The sequence below is a fragment of the Palaemon carinicauda genome, chromosome 9, assembly GCF_036898095.1.
Source record: "Palaemon carinicauda isolate YSFRI2023 chromosome 9, ASM3689809v2, whole genome shotgun sequence".
In the NCBI taxonomy this organism is placed as follows: domain Eukaryota; kingdom Metazoa; phylum Arthropoda; class Malacostraca; order Decapoda; family Palaemonidae; genus Palaemon; species Palaemon carinicauda.
The window spans coordinates 99,522,728-99,542,727 of record NC_090733.1 but is presented as its reverse complement, the minus strand read 5'-3'; the positions used below and the strand labels follow the sequence as shown (position 1 = coordinate 99,542,727).

The window sequence follows — 20,000 nt, the reverse complement described above, 5'->3', positions numbered from 1 at the left end:
GTAATTACTCGGGACAGCTTCGAATGAAAGAAAAATCACCATTCAGAGTGAGGCACTTTAAAACTTTCTATTCAATTGGTTTTAAAGTGTTCTCTCAAGATTTAATAAAAGGATAATGTGAGGCTTCTTACGTCTCTGAATTAGTTCTACCTAAACAACTCACCAGTTTTGAATCTATGCAGAGATCAAAGCCAGATATTTAGATGTGCTTTCGTGTTGCAGATTATGGGCTCTTTCCATAATGTGAGTTGCATATAACTGTCTAAAATTTATGTACCTTATCTCTACCCGTTGAAATACTACCGCTTTGACTAGCCAGATAGTACTACATTTGATGACTCTCTGGTTACAATTTCCCTTTGCCTATACATACATCGAATAGTCTGGCCTATTCTCTACGCATTTTCCCCTGTCCTCATACACCTGATAACACTTGGATAACCAAAAAATTCTTCAACACTTGAGGGGTAACTACTATACTATAATTGTCCAGTGGCTATTATCCACTTGGTAAGAGTAGAAAAGATTCTTCAGCTATGGTAACCAGCTCTTCTAGGAGAAGGACACTCCAAAATCAAACCATTGTCTCTAGTCTAGGGAAGTGCCATAGCCTCTGTACCATGGTTTTCCACTGTCTTGGGTTAGAATTCTCTTGTTTGAGGGTTCACTCAGGCACGATTTCACTTATTTCCTGTGTTCCTTTCCTCACTGGTCTATTTTCCTTGTTAGTACCATTGAGTTTTTAGCATACTGCTTTACCAACTAGGGATATAGCACACCTCCTACTGAATGCATTTCCCTTGAACTCTATCACCATTCCGTTAACTTAACAAGCTTGGAAGATGATGAAAAATGCAAAAAAAAAAAAATGTTCAAACTACGCAAACTATCTTGACCCAGAGATAACAAGTTTGTACGCTTAATAGGGTTGATTTTCTCATGATTTTGGGTTATGGTTTAGGTGTCTTGCTACAGCTAACATGAGCAGTTATTCTTGAAACTAGTGTATGCAACCCGTCAAAATATTCAAATAGGCATGCACACACGCGCTCACGCAGTACCTTCTTACCAGGATATGACTACTTCTCTCCTCCCCTACCTAAAAGACAGGGAGAGCTGACGTGAGCGGATATATATATATATATATATATATATATATATATATATATATATATATATATATATATATATATATATATATATATATATATATATATATATATATATATATATATATATATATATATATATATATATATATATATATATATATATATATATATATATATATATATATATATATATATATATATATATATATATATATATATATATATATATATATATATATATATATATATATATATATATATATATATAAGATATAGAGAGAGAGAGAGAGAGAGAGAGAGAGAGAGAGAGAGAGAGAGAGAGAGAGAGAGAGAGAGAGATGATTTGGGCATGCTCTTCGTGCTCCCAAGAAGAGATTAGTTGACCAAACGTTCAGCTGGGCTCCACAAGGCACTAGAAGTGTTGGAAGACCCAGGCCTACATGGCACCGGACTTTGAAGCGCGAAGTAGGAGATGATGAATGGAGAAGTATTGAATTAAATTTTCAGGATAAAGACGACTGGCGAAATCTACCCACGGTCCTCTGCATCAATAGGAGTAGGAGGAGATGATGATGATGATGATGATGATGCTAATGATGATGATATATATATATATATATATATATATATATATATATATATATATATATATATATATATATATATATATATATATATATATGTGTGTGTGTGTGTGTGTGTATTTGTGTATATATATATATATATATATATATATATATATATATATATATATATATATATATATATATATATATATATATATATATATATATATATATATATATATATATATATGCATGTGTTTACATTATATATAGGGGATATCATGCAGAAATTTACCTATCCAGCATATATTCTGAAGAAATTAATGATAAAATTCGACCTGTTAAAGGCAACTGGTTTCCAATATTTCTTTATTCAAAGAACCAAGTTTCAGAAATGCTGTGAAATAAAAAAATAAAAAAAAATTTCTTCAAATTGCTCAATCCCGAATGGCCTCCCAGTTTCTAGTGCGGGCTTATATGACTAAATTTTCTCAATTTCAAGTTATTTTCGAGATATCTACAACGAGTAATATTTTTTCTTCTGCTAGCTAACAAGTATTTAGGTCAGTCTTAAATGGGATTTCTAGCAAGCAAATAATAACTAGGACAGAATAAGCATGGCTTATTTGTAGTTACAAAATATAACCGCAAAATTTGATTTCTTCAATGGTTATGGAAAAGGAAAAAAATCAATAGTTCCAGAACCATCTGGTTCCCCCGCTATAAGAGGAAGTCAGGTGGTCCTAAAACTGCCTCATAGTTTTAATAAAAAGTTATTTTATTTTTAGGCTTCATGAAAGCGCGAGGAAATGTGCTTTCATGCATATACCACCTGAAAATGCATAATACATAAGAGAATTTCTGGTCTCGGTGGTGATAAGTTAAATAACTATTAAACAGAACCTCATTACCCTTTTTACAAATGATCATGAAAGCAATACGCATCAAATTGAATTTCGAAATCTAAAATGATTTTCTGCTCCCGATACACATCGAAAACTTTGCAAAACCTTGTTCAACCTGTGCAAAAACGTTGCGTAATCCTTTTTTCAACCTCAGCAAAAACGTTGCATAACCTTTTTTCAACGTCAGCAAAAACGTTGCTTAACCCTGTTCAGCCTCGACGAAAACGCTGCATAACCCTTTTGAAGCTCAGCGAAAACGTTGGATAACCCTTTTCCAACATCAGCGAAAAAGTTACATATCCATTTTCAACCACAGCGAAAACGTTGCAGAACCCCCTTTAACCTCAGCGAAAACGTTGCATAATCTTTTTCAACCTCAGCAATAACGTTGCATAATCTTTTTTCAACCTCAGGAAAAACGTTGCAGAACCCTTTTTCAACCTCAGCAAAATCGTTGCATAACCCTGTTCAGCCTCAGTGAAAACGTTGCATAACCCTTTTCAACCTCAGCAAAAAAGTTGCAGAACCCTTTTGAACCTCAGCAAAATGTTGCATAACCCATTTCAACCTCAGCTAAAACATTGCATAACCCTATTCATTCTCAGCGAAGACGTTGCATAACCCTATTCAACCTCGGCGAAAACGTTTGATAACCTTATTCAACTTAAGTGAAAACGTTGCATAACCCTATTCAACCTCAGCTTAAACGTTGCATAACCCTTTCAACCTCGACGAAAACATTCCATAACCCTATTCAACCTAAGCAAAAACGATGCATAACCTTTTTCAACCTTAACTAAAATGTTGCATAACCCTTTTCAACCTCAGCAAAAACGTTACATAACATTATTCAATCTCAACAAAAACATTACATAACCCTATTCTGCTTCAGCAAAAACGTTACATAACCCTATTCAACCTCAGCTAAAACGTTGCATAACCCTTTCAACCTCGGCGAAAACATTCCATAACCCTATTCAACCTAAGCAAAAACGATGCATAACCTTATTCAACCTCAACTAAAATGTTGCATAACCCTTTTCAACCTCAGCAAAAACGTTACATAACATTATTCAATCTCAACTAAAACATTACATAACCCTATTCTGCTTCAGTAAAAACGTTACATAACCCTATTCAACCTCAGCAAAAACGTGGCATAAACCTTATTCAACCTCAGCAAAAACGTTAAATAACCCTAATTGACCTCACCAAATAAGTTGCATAACCTTATTCAACCAACAGCAAAAACATTACATAACCCTATTCGACCTCAGTGAAAACGTTGCATAATCTTACTCACCCTCAGTGAAAACATTACATAACCCTATTTTACCTCAGCGAAAACGTTACATAACCCTATTCAACCTAGGCAAAAACGTTGTATAAACCTTATTTAACCTCAGCATAAACGGTGAAGAATTCTTTTCAACCTCGTCAAAAAGGTAGCATAACCCTTTTCAACCTCAGGGAAACAATGTATAACCCTATCCAACCTCAGCATAATCGTTACATAACCCAGTTCATCCGTAGTCAGCCTCAGCAAAAACGTTACATAACCCAGTTCATCCCTATTCAGCCTCAGCGAAAACGATGTATAACCCTATTCAACCTCAGCAAAAACTTTCCATAACCCTTTCCTACCTCAGCAAAAACGTTACATAACCCAATTCATCCCTATTCAACCTCAGCAAAATGGTTACATAACCCAATTCATCCCTATTCAGCCTCAGCGAAAACGATGTATAACCCTATTCAACTTCAGCAAAAACTTTGCATAACCCTTTCCTACCTCAGCAAAAACGATACATAACCCAATTCATCCCTATTCAACCTCAGCAAATTGATTACATAACCCAATTCATCCATATTCAGCCTCATCCGAAACGTTACATAACACTATTCAACCTCAGCGAATACGTTGCATAACCCTATTCAACCTCAGAGAAACGTTGCATAACCCTTTTCAACCTCTGTGAAAACGTTGCATAATCCTATTTTACCTCAGCGAAACTGTTTCATAATCCTTTCCAACGTCTGTGTAAACATTGCATAACCTTATTCAACCTCAGCGAAAATGGTACATAACCATAATCAACCTCAGCAAAAACTTTGCATAACCCTATTCAACCTCAGCAAAAACATTACATAACATTATTCGACCTCAGCAATAACGTTACATAACCCTATTCAACCTCAGCAAAAACGTTGCATAACCTTATTCAACCTCAGCGAAAACATTACATAACATTATTCGACCTCAGCAAAAACTTTACATAACCCTATTCAACCTCAGCGAATACGTTGCATAACCCTATTCAACCTCAGAGAAATGTTGCATAGCCCTTTCTACCTCTGTGAAAACGTTGCATAATCATATTTTACCTCAGCGAAACTGTTTCATAATCCTTTCCAACGTCAGTGTAAACATTGCATAACCTTATTCAACCTCAGCGAAAATGGTACATAAACCTATTCGACCTCAGTGAAAAAAAATGCATAATCTTATTCACCCTCAGCAAAAACATTACATAACCCTATTCAACCTTAGTGAAAACGTTGCATAATCTTATTCACCCTCAGTGAAAACCTTACATAACCCTATTCAACCCCAGCAAAAACGTTACATAACCCTATTCAACTTCAGCAAAAACGTTGCATATCCCTATTTAAGTAAATGAAAATATTGCATAACCCTATTCAATCTAAGCGAAAATGTTGCATGACACTATTCAGCCTCAGCAAGAATGTTGCATAACACTATTCAACATCAGCGAAAATGTTACATATCCCTACTAAAAGAAATGAAAATGTTGCATAACCCTATTCAACCTCAGCGAAAACGTTGCATGACCCTATTCACCTTCAGCAAGAATGTTGCATAACACTATTTAACCTCAGAGAAAACATTGCAAACCCCTTTTCAACTTTAGCAAAAATGTTGCATAACCCTATTCAACCCCAGCGAAAAATTTGCATAACCCTATTCAACCTCAGCGAAAATGGTAAATAACCCTGATCAACCTCAGAGAAAACGTTGCATAACCTTATTCAACCTCAGCGAAAAAATTACATAACATTATTCGACCTCAGCAAAAATGTTACATAACCCTATTCAACCTCAGCGAATACGTTGCATAACCCTATTCAACCTCAGAGAAACGTTGCATAACCCTCTAAACCTCTGTGAAAACGTTGCATAATCCTATTTTATCTCAGCGAAACTGTTTCATAATCCTTTCCAACGTCTGTGTAAATATTGCATAACCTTATTCAACCTCAGCGAAAATGGTACATAACCATAATCAACCTCAGCAAAAACGTTGCATAACCTTATTCAACCTCAGTGAAAACATTACATAACATTATTCAACTTCACAAAAACATTACATAAAGTTATTCGACCTCAGTGAAAAAAATGCATAAGCTTATTCACCTTCAGAAAAAACATTACATAACCCTATTCAACCTTAGTGAAAATATTGCATAATCTTATTCACCCTCAGCGAAAACCTTACATAACCCTATTCGACCCCAGCAAAAACGTTACATAACCCTATTTAACCTCAGCGAAAACGTTGCATATCCCTATTTAAGTAAATGAAAATATTGCATAACCCTATTCAATCTAAGCGAAAATGTTACATGACACTATTCAGCCTCAGCAAGAATGTTGCATAACACTATTCAACCTCAGCGAAAACATTGCATGACCCTATTCACCTTCAGCAAGAATGTTGCATAACACTATTTAACCTCAGAGAAAACGTTGCAAACCCCTTTTCAACTTTAGCAAAAATGTTGCATAACCCTATTCAACCCTAGCGAAAAATTTGCATAACCCTATTCAACCTCAGCGAAAACGTTGCACAACCATTTTCAGCCTTAAGGAAAATGTTGCATAACACTATTCAACCTCTACAAAAATGCTGCATAACCCATTTCAACCTCACCAAAAACGTTGCATAACCCTATTCAACCGCAGCAAAAACGTTACATAACCCTTTTCAACCTCAGCGAAACATTGCATAACCCGACTCAACCTCAGAGAAAACGTTGCATAACCCTTTTCAACCTCAACAAAAATGTTGCATAACCCTATATAACCTCACTGAAAACGTTGCATAACCCTTTTCAGCCTCAGGGAAATAGTTGCATAACCCCATTCAACCTCAGAGAAAAGGTTGCATAACCCTATTCAACTGGAGCAAAAAATTTTCATAACCCTGTTTAACCTCAGTGTAAACGTTGCATAACCCTTTTAAACCTCAGTGGAAATGTTGCATAACTCTATTCAACCTAAGCAAAAATGTTGCAAAACCCTGTTTAACCTCAGTGAAAACGTTGCATAACCCTTTTCAACCTCAATGGAAATGTTGCATAACACTTTTCAATCTCAGCAGAAATGTTGTATGACCCTATTCGATATCAGCGAAAATGTTGTTTAACCCTATTCAACCTCACCGAAAATGTTGCATAACCCTTTTCAACCTCAGTGGAAATGTTGCTTAACCCTATTCAACATCAGCAAAAATGTTGTATAACCCTATTCAATATCAGCGAAAATGTTGTTTAACCCTATTCAACCTCAGCGAAAATGTTGCATAACCCTTTTCAGCCTCAACGAAAATGTTGCATAACCCAATATAACCTCAGTAAAAAGGTTGCATAACCCTTTTAAACCTCAGTGGAAATGTTGCATAACCCTGTCTAACCTCAGTGAAAACGTTGCATAACCCTTTTCAACCTCAGTGGAAATTTTGGATAATACTATTCAATCTCAGCAAAAATGTTGTATAACCCTATTCACCCTCAGAGAAAACGTTGCATAACCCTTTTCAACCTCAGTGGAAATATTGCATAACCCTTTTAAACCTCAGTGGAAATGTTGCATAACCTTTTTAAACCTCAGTGGAAATGTTGCATAGCCCTATTCAACCTCAGAGAAAACGTTGCATAACCCTTTTCAACCTCAGTGGAAATGTTGCATAACACTATTCAATTTCAGCGAAAATGTTGTATAACCCTATTCAACATCAGCGAAAACGTTACATAACCCTATTCAACTTCAGCAAAGCCGTTGCATAACCCTTTTCAACCTCAACGAAAATGCTGCCTAACCCTATTCAACCTCAGTAAAAATCTTCCATAATCCTATTCAACCTCAGAGAAAATGTTGCATAACCCTATTCAACATCAGCGAAAACGTTACATAACCCTATTCAACCTCAGCAAAAACGTTGCATAACTTTTTTCAACCTCAGCAAAAATGTTGCATAACCCTTTTCAACCTCAGAGAAAACGTTGCATAACCCTTTACAACCTCAGTAAAAATGTTGCATAACCCTTTTCAACCTCAGCAAAAATGTTGCATAACCCTTTTCAACCTCAGCAAAAACGTTGCATAATCCATTTCAACCACAGAGAAAACGTTGCTATTCCCTTTTTCAGTCTCGGCGAAAACGTTGCATAATCCTATTCAACATCAGCGAAAACGTTGCATAGCCATATTCAACGTCAGTGAAAACGTTGCGTAACCCTTTTCAACCTCAACGAAAATGTTGCATAACCGTATAGAACCTCAGTAAAAACGTTGCATAACCCTATTCAACCTCAGCAAAAACATTGCATAACCCTATTCAACCTCAGTAAAAACGTTGCATAACCCTATTCAACCTCACCGAAAAAGTTGCATAACCCTTTTCAACCTCAGCATAAACATTGCATAACCCTATTCAACCTCAGTGAAAACGTTGCATAACCCTTTTAAACTTCAGTATAAACATTGCATAACCCTATTCAACCCCAGTGAAAACGTTGCATAACCCTTTTCAACCTCAGCATAAACATTGCATAACCCTATTCAAACTCAGCGAAAACGTTGCATAACCCTATTCAACCTCAGCGAAAACGTTGCATAACCCTATTCAACCTCAGTGGAAATGTTTCATAATCCTATTCAACCTCAGAGAAAATGTTGCATAACCCTATTGAACTTCAGCAAAGCCGTTGCATAACCCTTTTCAACCTCAACGAAAATGCTGCCTAACCCTATCCAACCTCAGTAAAAATCTTCCATAATCCTATTCAACCTCAGAGAAAATGTTGCATAACCCTATTCAACATCAGCAAAGCCGTTGCATAACCCTTTTCAACCTCAACGAAAATGCTGCCTAACCCTATTCAACCTCAGTAAAAATATTCCATAATCTTATTCAACCTCAGAGAAAATGTTGCATAACCCCATTCAACCTCAGCGAAAATGTAGCATAATCCTATTCAACCTCAGCAAAAACGTTGCATAACTTTTTTCAACCTCAGCGAAAACGTTACATAACCCTATTCAACCTCATCCGTCATAGATGAAGCCTTCCGTCATGTTTGATATCTGTAAAAATTCCCCTTTGTCTCCAGCCCTAAATTATGCAATATCCGAGGGCAATGTGTCCGTAAAACGAACTCGGGCCGTTTTGATTGTTTTTCTGACGCCAAATTCCATGGAGTGGGCCTACAACCAATTCCAGGGAGCGGGTGCACGTTGGAGAGAGGTGAAATCTCTTTCATGAAAGGCTCTGTGTGTGTGGAAGGCCTGTCCCAACCCCCCTCCCCATCTCCAACCCCCTCTTCCTTATTTTAATTGGGTCAGAGCGTGAGATGAGACAGATGGGACAGATTTGCAATCTATCAGTTTTTTCTTCCGTTACATAGTACGTCTACTTGCTTAAGTCTTGCATTTCAATTTCTCTTGTAAAGCGCGCATTCTGTTAAATTTTTTTAATTACATTTAATTTGCATTTATTTAACTATCTTCTTTTACATATTATTTATCGATAAAAAACGGATATTAGCTGATAAAATGACTAATACTATATCCACTGTTTAAAAAACGGTTATTTTAATCGGAAATTCTCAGTAAAAAATATACAGTTCTCAACCATATTTTCAGAAATATGGGCAACACTAATTTTCACCCTACTTCGCTATTACCTTTTACGGGTTGGTGACCGTAATTTCATTCCTTGACGTCAATATATACGATTTTAAAACGATAGATGCCTGGCAACATCTATTCCAGGATGTATTACCTTTTTTTTTAAGTAAATATTCAACAGTGTAGAAAATATAGGGTAAATACTGTAGATTAAGAGCCTGTTCTTGCATATAGTTAACTTAATCTACAAACAACACAGAGTAAAAAAATACTAAATGGATTAAAGGCAAAATTTGCAAAAGATTTTTAACATACGAGAGAGAAAATGTTCTTCTGCACATTGGTTTCAGCTTAAAACATTCCCTGACATTTGGTAGCAGAAACATTTCAATTGCATACAAAACTATATAATTAATGATACACGAATCCTTAGTCATTATTTAGCAGACATTGTGCAATGCTTCGGGATTCAGTGGTTCGATATCAAAAGCTTCCTCAGGTTCAAAGGGTACGTTTCGACATGGCTCTTTCAACAATGTCCATTTACCCTCGTGTCTCTGTCAAATATAAAAGTTATCTTATAAACTTTTCCAGGGGAGAAATAAAAATTGGCAAAATAATTAAAATGAAAACATAAGATTTACAAGCTTCGTTTGATAAAGGTAAACTAAGCTGTGCTTGCATAACGAAGAATTTATTTTGTTATTGAAAAAATATGAATGAGTACAGACATAGTATTTTCAAATCAAAGACCTAACGTAAAAAGGGTTTGATATAACCAAATCATTAGGATTTGTAAGTGCGTCATATGGCCTACGATTATTTTAGAAATTTTATTCATTTATTTACCAAATTTGGGTTTTATCCTTCTTCAATAGCAGTATGCAACAAGCCATCACTTGACTATAGGAATGGCAAATCATACCAGTATCAAACTCAATGGACTAATACTTGACATCATAATTCCATGCAATTCATTACGACCATATGTAAAAGTAAATGCCTCTTTTGTCCGCTGGGCTAAAAAGAAAATAGGTTTTGGGAAGGCTTAGTGTTATTGTTGCCATCCAAGTTTATGGGTTGCCATTAGGAATACGAGAAAGTTGGCCGCGAGAGATGTCTTCGGCGAAATTTGCCCCGCTTATTGCGACCAACACATGATGTTCCCCGGGTTCTAAAGTCATATTAGGGGTCCGTGCCTCACTCGTATATACTCGTGCGCACGCCTTTTCTAGATCTTAAGCTCATCAGTGGCAATAACTGTTGTCTTATATTCCTCTCTCTCTCTCTCTCTCTCTCTCTCTCTCTCTCTCTCTCTCAAGGGAGTGTTTGAAGATACAAGAGCACTTAGAAAAAAGTTGAAAGAACCCGGAAACTCGAAGTATTACAACATATGAAAACAATGATTCTTTTATCAATTTGCAAAAACAATACAAAAATATTTATCCAAGTCTCATAAAAACTTTTCAATATCTAGACTGGTAAATCATCTATCAGTGTATAAGAAATGAGAAATGAAATTCTCTCACGTATTCAAACGTTATCGTAATAATGGGATTTATTTGAAACTTTGAATTAAGTTTAATTACTTACGTCTACAGAAATTAGTGTTCCGTCTGTATGTTTATATAATGCATATTATATATATATATATATATATATATATATATATATATATATATATATATATATATATATATATATATATATATATATATATATATATATATATATGTGTGTGTGTGTGTGTGTGTGTGTGTGTGTGTATACATGAATGAATAATATATATATGTATACACAAATTTTCATTCAGGGCGATTCCCTTGGTAGCATAAGTGAGTTTCTTACAGGAATCCTCGTATTTTCTCAACTTCTTTAGATACTCAGGTATGAAGGGTCTAAGAGGATCACAAACTTAAGTTAACCAGTAATCATTTGATAAAGACATCGTTTTGTCAAAACAGTACTACATTGATAAAATAAATGAAGCGAAAGGACAGTCATAGTTTCTTCAACCAAGTTTTAAACATGAGAATCTAAAGGAGCTGAGAAAATATGTAGGAAACATATTGACGCCAATAAGGCATTCGTCAAATTTACATATTTACATATTTCATACACGCACACACACACACACACACACACACACACACATATATATATATATATATATATATATATATATATATATATATATATATATATATATATATATATATATATATATATATATATATATATATATATATATATATATATATATATATATATATATATATATATATATATATATATATATATATATATATATATATGTATATATATATATATATATATATATATATATATATATATATATATATATATATATATATATATATATATATATATATATATATATATATATATATACATATATATATATATATATATATATATATATATATGTGTGTGTGTGTGTGTGTATGTGTATAGGTATGTATGTATGTATGTATGTATGGGTGTTTATATATATATATATATATATATATATATATATATATATATATATATGTATATATATATAAAAATATATATATATATATATATATATATATATATATATATATGTATATATATGTATATATATATATATATATATATATATATATATATATATATATATATATATATATAGATATTGTGTATATGTAGTTGTTTTTGTTGCCGTTATAAACTCTCTCTCTCTCTCTCTCTCTCTCTCTCTCTCTCTCTCTCTCTCTCTCTCTCTCTCTCTCTCTCTCTCTCTCTCTCACTGCAAGATAATGCTTTTTGTCAAACAAATCAAGAGAATTATTTACTTTTAAGTTTCCAACAAGGTTGTTAATCATTCACTCACATTATCAATCTCTCTCTCTCTCTCTCTCTCTCTCTCTCTCTCTCTCTCTCTCTCTCTCTCTCTCTCTCTCTCTCTCTCTCTCTAGGTTGACTGAGCTTGGAGGAGCAAAGGCTTTACATATTTTCGCCAAAAATTTGAGGTCAACAACTTTTGCGAAGCGGCAAAACTTCGACTTCTGAAGACCATCAGAGCCAAAGCTCACTTCATTTTACCATTGATAAAGGAGAGACCAGATATCAAGGTAAAGCTGTTCAATTTTATTATTTTCAGTTTATTTAGGTTGTACTAATCTTTCTCTCTCTTACTTAAAAAGGCTAGTGCTTTTTTTTAGATTCATTTTTACTATTTTCAATTTTCTGATTTGCGATAGACATCGTTCATAAATTTTAGTTTAATTTTTACTTTATTGTACACATGGCTCATCGAGTTTCGTTGTATTATTTTCGGTTTATAGTAAAACCATTCATAAATTTTCATTGTATTTTCATATTTGCTGTACATATAATCATTCACGTGAACAATCGTGATACATTATAATATTTCCACGTCAAGTAAGTTTTCTTTGCCTGAGAAAAAAAAAATGCAAAAAGTATATCCCTTTTATCGAGTGCAGTTTTCCAAACCACTCGAGATAATTCCGATGTTATGTCAAACTTTTTATGTGCTAAAATAGATAGATTTCACTCGTATTAGATTACTAAAAGAGTAACTCGTACTAACTTCACCCACCTCCCCCTTCTTATTTATCGCTTCCATTTCCCTTGGAAATAGAGAAAAACGAAGATAAAACTCATCTTTAATCCTTACAGATAGTTCACTTAGTCCGTAACCCCAGAGGAATCCTCAACTCGGTCCAAAGAGGAGGACGATGATAGAGTGATAATAACCAACCTCCAATGCGACTTAGTTCAACGGGATCTGGAACTCGAGACTCTGGGCACTGGCAGGTAAAACATAGCATCACATAATCTAACCTAACCTAACTTAAAGGTATTATATGAGAATCCAGTGCAACTTTTTGGAGCAGGATTTGTAACTGGAGACTGGGCACAGACAGATAAAACATAGCTTCACCTAATCAAACCTAACCTAATTCAAAGGTCATATGTGAGACTCCAGTGCGATTTAGTGGAGCTAGATTTGGAACTTGAGACTCTGGGCACTGAGAGATAAAACAGAGCCTCACCTAATCTAACCTTTCCTAATTTAAAGGTTATATATGAGACTCAAGTGTGACTTAGTGTAGCAAGATTTGGAACTTGAGACTCTGGGCACTGACAGATAAAACCTAGCCTCATCTAATCTAACCTAACATTTGAAGGTTATATATGAGACTCAAGTGCGACTTAGTGAAGCAAGATTTGGAACTTGAGACCCTGGGCACTGACAGGTAAAGCCTAGTCTCACTTAATATAACCTAATTTAATTCAATGATCCTATAAGGGTCTCCAGTGCGACTTAGTTGAGCAATATTTGGAACTCGAGACTCTGGGCACTGACAGGTAAAACCTAGCCTCCCCTAATATAGCCTATTCTAATTTAAAGGTAGTAAATGAGACTAGTGCAACTTAGAGTAAGTAGAACCTAACCTAACCTAAAGGTCATCATTTTGTGCTGTGAGATATTCCGGTAAGTTGTTGTGATGTTTTTTGTGGGAAAAACTTTTGGTAGCCGACTGGTTACTTCGACGTTCTTGATTCCTTCAGAGTTGTAGTTTTGTTGTGATTATGCTTTTATTATTTTAAACTATAGTAGTAGTAGTAGTAGTAGTAGTAGTAGTAGTAGTAGTAGTAGTAGTAGCGGGAGTAGCAATGAAAATATGATTAGGAGTATGACTGAGAGGAGTAATGGTGATATGAGTAGGTGTAGTTGTAAAGGAGTAAAAGTATGTGCGGTGGTGGTAGTAGTAGTAGTATTTCAAGAATGATACGCAATCATAAATTTGGCCAGGTATTTCTTTTCTTATTACATGTATTGGTAAATATATGATACTTTAATTACTAGCGAAACTGGGATTCACTATAAGAAATGGACGAGTGCTGGCTAGTTTAGTATTTTTCTCTATATGTTTTATAGGGGCTGGAACATAATGACTTACGTATCGGTCGATTAAAATGTGAAGTATGTTTTTTCACTCTGTCTATTATTTACATCTGAGAGACTGAAGGGACCTTATTGCGCATGCTTGGTTCCGATCAGTTTTGGGAGCTTTCTGTGCATTTACAATAACGTATCTCTCAGGTGGTTTTTTTAAACCAATTGACAGCTTACAAGTAGTTCTTCATAAGTTCCCGGATGTTGTTCTACAACAGCCATTTTTTTCCACCTTACCCTTCAGTTTCAGCTTCACCACCATCAGCTAAAGACGTCTCCAAGAGGGAACTTAAGGGAAGTGCATCAATCTATTTCAAAATTTAGTGTAATTTAATTTATGTCGGCAATTGATTATGATGGAAATGCTCTCTATTCAGTGTATAGCTATTGTTACTCATATGAAATTAAAAACTAATCGCGAAATAATGATGCACATTTTCCAACAGCTCATTGTGTTATCCCTCAAAGGTCCGATTCTGACTTAATTCTTAGGGAAGACCAGCACATTTATACTGCAAAGCTATTGTAAAGATTGCCAAGATAAGAAAAAAAAAACAAAAAAAAACGTAGGTGTCAATCATAAGGTAAGGATTTATTTATGATTTACTTTATCATAATGTAGGGATTTATTTGTGATTTACTTTTAGTTTGTGACCTGACTAGCGGTTGTGACCTGGGAAGGGGGATCCGGGGGGCAAGCCCCCTGGCTACAGGTTTTGACCTGGCAACTGCTAAGTTAAGTTAGGTGGGTTTGTTGGGATTTTTTACCCTTTTACATATCTCAGAAGTGTTAAATAATCACGTTTTGGCCTGTTTTCAGACATTTACATGAACCATATATTTTTCCATCTTGTTATCATATGTTTATTTTGCATTTCTGACCATTATTATTGCAGGAAATCACTCGTTTATGACATTTCCCTGACCACCCCCCCCCCCAAAAAAAATGTATCTCACTGGTCTCCCATAATTGTGTTTATATAAGGGGATCCAAAAATTCATGAACGGTTGGTTTGCCCCAATAATCATGGTGAGAAATGCATAAAATACAAGATGGCGAGTAGGAAAAATATATGGTTCATGTATTTGGTTAGAAATTAAAGTATCATATATTTACCCAGTTATTCAGTTTCGATTAGCAGGAAGATCACTAAATGGAAAGTGGTAAAATTTTATGCAATTAGAGCTTCAGTTAGTGCAAAACAGCCATCATTAGAAGCATACCCCTGGCTTACTGCTTGCTGATCTATTCAGAGTTCATGTTATTGTCTGTTTTCTATAAAAATAAAAGAACGTGGCACTCCTTTTCTAACACTATGGCTTAAAAAATTATCAATCAGAAAATGATGATTAGTATATCTAGCCAGTCTAAGACTTTTGTTCTACCCGCTAACTCGGGATGTCGCATAATAATGTAACATCACCCATAACACTTAAAAGACATCATATCCATACTTATGAATCGATTGGTTCTGTTAGGCCTACCAGCAAGATTCTAATTATAGGGTTGTGGTATTCTATATGGTAACGTCTCTGACTGGCGATCGCCAGACTGGTGTTCGAGTCCCACTCAAACTCCTTAGTTTCCTTTGGTTGCTGCAACCTCACCATTCTTATGAGCTAAGGGTGGGATGTTTGGGGGGGGGGAGCCTTTAGGTATATCTACAGAGTCATCAGCAGCCATTGCCTGGCTCTCCTTAGTTCTACCTTGGTTGCAGAGGGGATTTGGTGCTGATCATATGTATACAATATATGGTTAATCTCTAGGGCATTGTCCTGCTTGATAGGGCAATGTCACTATCCCTTGCCTCAGCCATTTATCAGAAGCCTTTAAAACTTTACAATAAACAAGAATATAATCCAGCATGACCTATATATCCCTTACTGTAAAGCACAGCTGCCGTTTGTTTGAACTGAAACTTCAGAACATATCTTATCTTCGTTCAGGGGAAAAAACTAAAGTTATTGCTTAACTAGATCTCACATTTGAATAATTTTCATGTTAGTGATACAAACGATAGCATTACTTCCTTTTCCTCTCTAACCGCAGACCATCACCAGAATTTACGATCATAAATGGCTCTATAAATCTTTTCATTCATAATCTCCGTCTTCATTAGTCTCATCTTGAGAAGTGTAGCTACATATTGTCTTAAATTTATCATTATTGGCCCTTTTTATACTAGGAACAATGAATTACTATCAAGATTTAATATATTCGTATGATGATATCAAATTGGGAAAGTCTTATTCTAGGTGAAGATATGGAAAAGAAAAATCAAATAAATGTAAAATATTCTTAATTGTTGTCATCATGGAAAAAAATAATGGCACTCAAAGGGAATCCAATTAACAGCGTCTTTCTCAGTTGGACTTCATAGAAGTTTCTTTGCTATTTTTTTGCTAAAGTCACCCCATTACATCTTTCAGCTCATTATCAGCGGTAAAAGTGAATGGTTATGTCCTGTATTATCTCTCACTAACGAGCATTGTTGGTGGAATTTTTAAAGAAACCTCGAAACGACTCGTTATCTTGCCATTCTAAACTTTTCCCATTGCTCATAGAGTTTTAGATGCTCTTTACAATATTTTTAAGTATCACATACTCTATTTCTGTTTTAATTGCTTTGTTATCTCGTCTGTAGTTTTATTTGTTTTCCATAGATCTATAATTGGATTTATTTTAATATAAGCAATAAATTCTTCGTCTTTAGTTTTTGTAACTGATTCAGGGATTACAAACATTTCACGGAGTTCTTTTCAGCTCGATTTTGACACTAAAAAGATGTCATTCAATTTCTAGTGTTTGAAAAGGAACAGTTAGTTGCCTTTCCTCACGCGAGGGAAAGGGATCCAGAAGATTAATATAACAGTTATTCGAAACGTTTTTGGACAGTGAATCTTATTTGAAACGTTTTTGAACAGTGAATCTTATTTAAACGTTTTCGAACAGTGAATCTTATTTGAAACGTTTTTGGACATTGAATCTTATTTGAAACTTGGAAAATGAATCTTATTTGAAACGGTTTTGGACAGTGAATCCTATTTTGAACGTTTACGGACATAGAATCTTATTTGAAAGTTTTTTAGACAGCGGGGCTTGTTTGAAACGTTTTTGAACATTGAATCTTATTTGAAACGTTTTTGAACAGTGAATCTTATTTGAAACGTTTTTGAACATTGAATCTTATTTGAAACGTTTTTGAACATTGAATCTTATTTGAAACTTTTTTGAACAGTGAATCTTATTTGAAACTTTTTTGAACATTGAATCTTATTTGAAACGATTTTGAACATTGAATCTTATTTGAAACGTTTTTGAACAGTGAATCTTATTTGAAACGTTTTTGAACATTGAATCTTATTTTAAACGTTTTTGAACTGGGAATCTTATTTGAAACGTTTTTGAACATTGAATCTTATTTGAAACGTTTTTGAACAGTGAATCTTATTAGAAACGTTTTTGGACAGTGACTCTTATTTAAACGTTTTTGAACTGGGAATCTTATTTGAAACTTTTTTTGGACAGTGAATCTTATTAGAAACCAGGACAGTGAATTTTATTTGAAACAGTTTTGGATACTGAATCATATTTTGAACGTTTTCGGACATTGAATAATATTAGAAAACTTTTTAGACAACGGGGCTTATTTGAAACGTTTTTGAACATTGAATCTTATTTGAAACTTTTTTGAACAGTGAATCTTATTTGAAACTTTTTTGAACATTGAATCTTATTTGAAACGTTTTTGAACATTGAATCTTATTTGAAACGTTTTTGAACAGTGAATCTTATTTGAAACGTTTTTGAACATTGAATCTTATTTGAAACGTTTTTGAACTGGGAATCTTATTTGAAACGTTTTTGAACAGTGAATCTTAATTGAAACGTTTTTGAACAGTGAATCTTATTTGAAACGTTTTTGGACAGTGACTCTTATTTAAACGTTTTTGAACTGGGAATCTTATTTGAAACTTTTTTTGGACAGTGAATCTTATTAGAAACCAGGACAGTGAATTTTATTTGAAACAGTTTTGGACACTGAATCATATTTTGAACGTTTTCGGACATTGAATAATATTAGAAAACTTTTTAGACAACGGGGCTTATTTGAAACGTTTTTGAACAGTGAATCTTATTTGAAACGTTTTTGAAGAGTGAATCTTATTTGAAACATTTTTGGACAGTATCTTATTTGAAACTTTTTTGAACAGTGAATCTTATTTGAAACGTTTTTGAACTGTGAATCTTATTTGAAACTTTTTTTAACAGTGAATCTTATTAGAAACGTTTTTGGACTGTGAATCTTATTTAAACGTTTTTGAACGGTGAATCTTATTTGAAACTTTTTTGGACAGTGAATCTTATTTTAAACCAGGACAGTGAATCTTATTTGAAACGGTTTTGGACACTGAATCTTATTTTGAACGTTTTCGGACATTGAATCTTATTTGAAAATTTGTTAGACAGCGGGGCTTATTTGAAACTTTTTTGAACAGTGAATCTTGAAACGTTTTTGAACAGTGAATCTTATTTGACACGTTTTTGAAGAGTGAATCTTATTTAAAACGTTTTTGAACTGTAAATTTTATTTGAAACTTTCTTGGACTGTGAATCTTATTCAAAACTAGGACAGTGAATCTTATTTGAAACGGTTTTGGACAGTGAATCTTATTTTGAACGTTTTCGGACATTGAATCTTATTTGAAAGTTTTTTAGACAGTGGGGCTTATTTGAAATGTTTTCGGACACTTAATCTTATTTGGAACTTTTTCGGACAGTGGATCTGATTTAAAATTTTCTCGGATAGTTGATCTTACTTGAAACGTTTCACACAGGGGATTTTACTTGAAATGTTTTCAGACAGTAGATCTTATTTGAAACGATTTCGGTCAGAGAATCTTATATGAAACTTATTCGGACAGTGGATCTTATTTGAAAGATTTTTGCACAGTGTATCTTATCTGAAACGTTTTCACACAGTGGATCTTATTTGAAACTTTTTTCGGAGAGTAGATATTATTTGAAACTTTCTCGGACATTGGATCTTATTTGAAACGTTTTTGGTCAGTGGGTCTTATTTGAAAAGTTTTCGGAGACAATCTTATTTGAAGTGTTTTCAGACAGTGGATCTTATTTGACATGTTTTCGGACAGTAGATCTTATCTGAAACTTTTCCGGACAGTGAATCTCAGTCGAAACGTTTTTGGACATTAAATTTTATTTGAAAGTTTTCAAACAATGGATCTTTTTTTAACCTCTTTCGGACAGTAAATCTTATTTGAATCTTTTTCGGACATCGAATTTTTTCCGAAACATTTTCGGATAGTGGATCTTATTTTAAAAGTTTTTGGAAAGTGTATCTTATTTGAAACGTTTTTGCACAGTGGATCTGATTTGAAACTCTTTTGGACAGTGGATCTTACTAGAAACGTTTTCGCACAATGGATCCTAAAACTTTTTCGGACAGGGAATCTTATTTGAAACATTTCCGGACAGGGAATCTTATTTAG

The 20,000-nt window shown here is 34.1% G+C and overlaps 1 pseudogene; it reads left to right on the top strand.

Annotated features, from left to right (window-relative positions):
* LOC137646564 (uncharacterized) overlaps window positions 1-20,000 on the top strand; it is a 333,464-nt pseudogene that overhangs the window by 308,951 nt on the left and 4,513 nt on the right.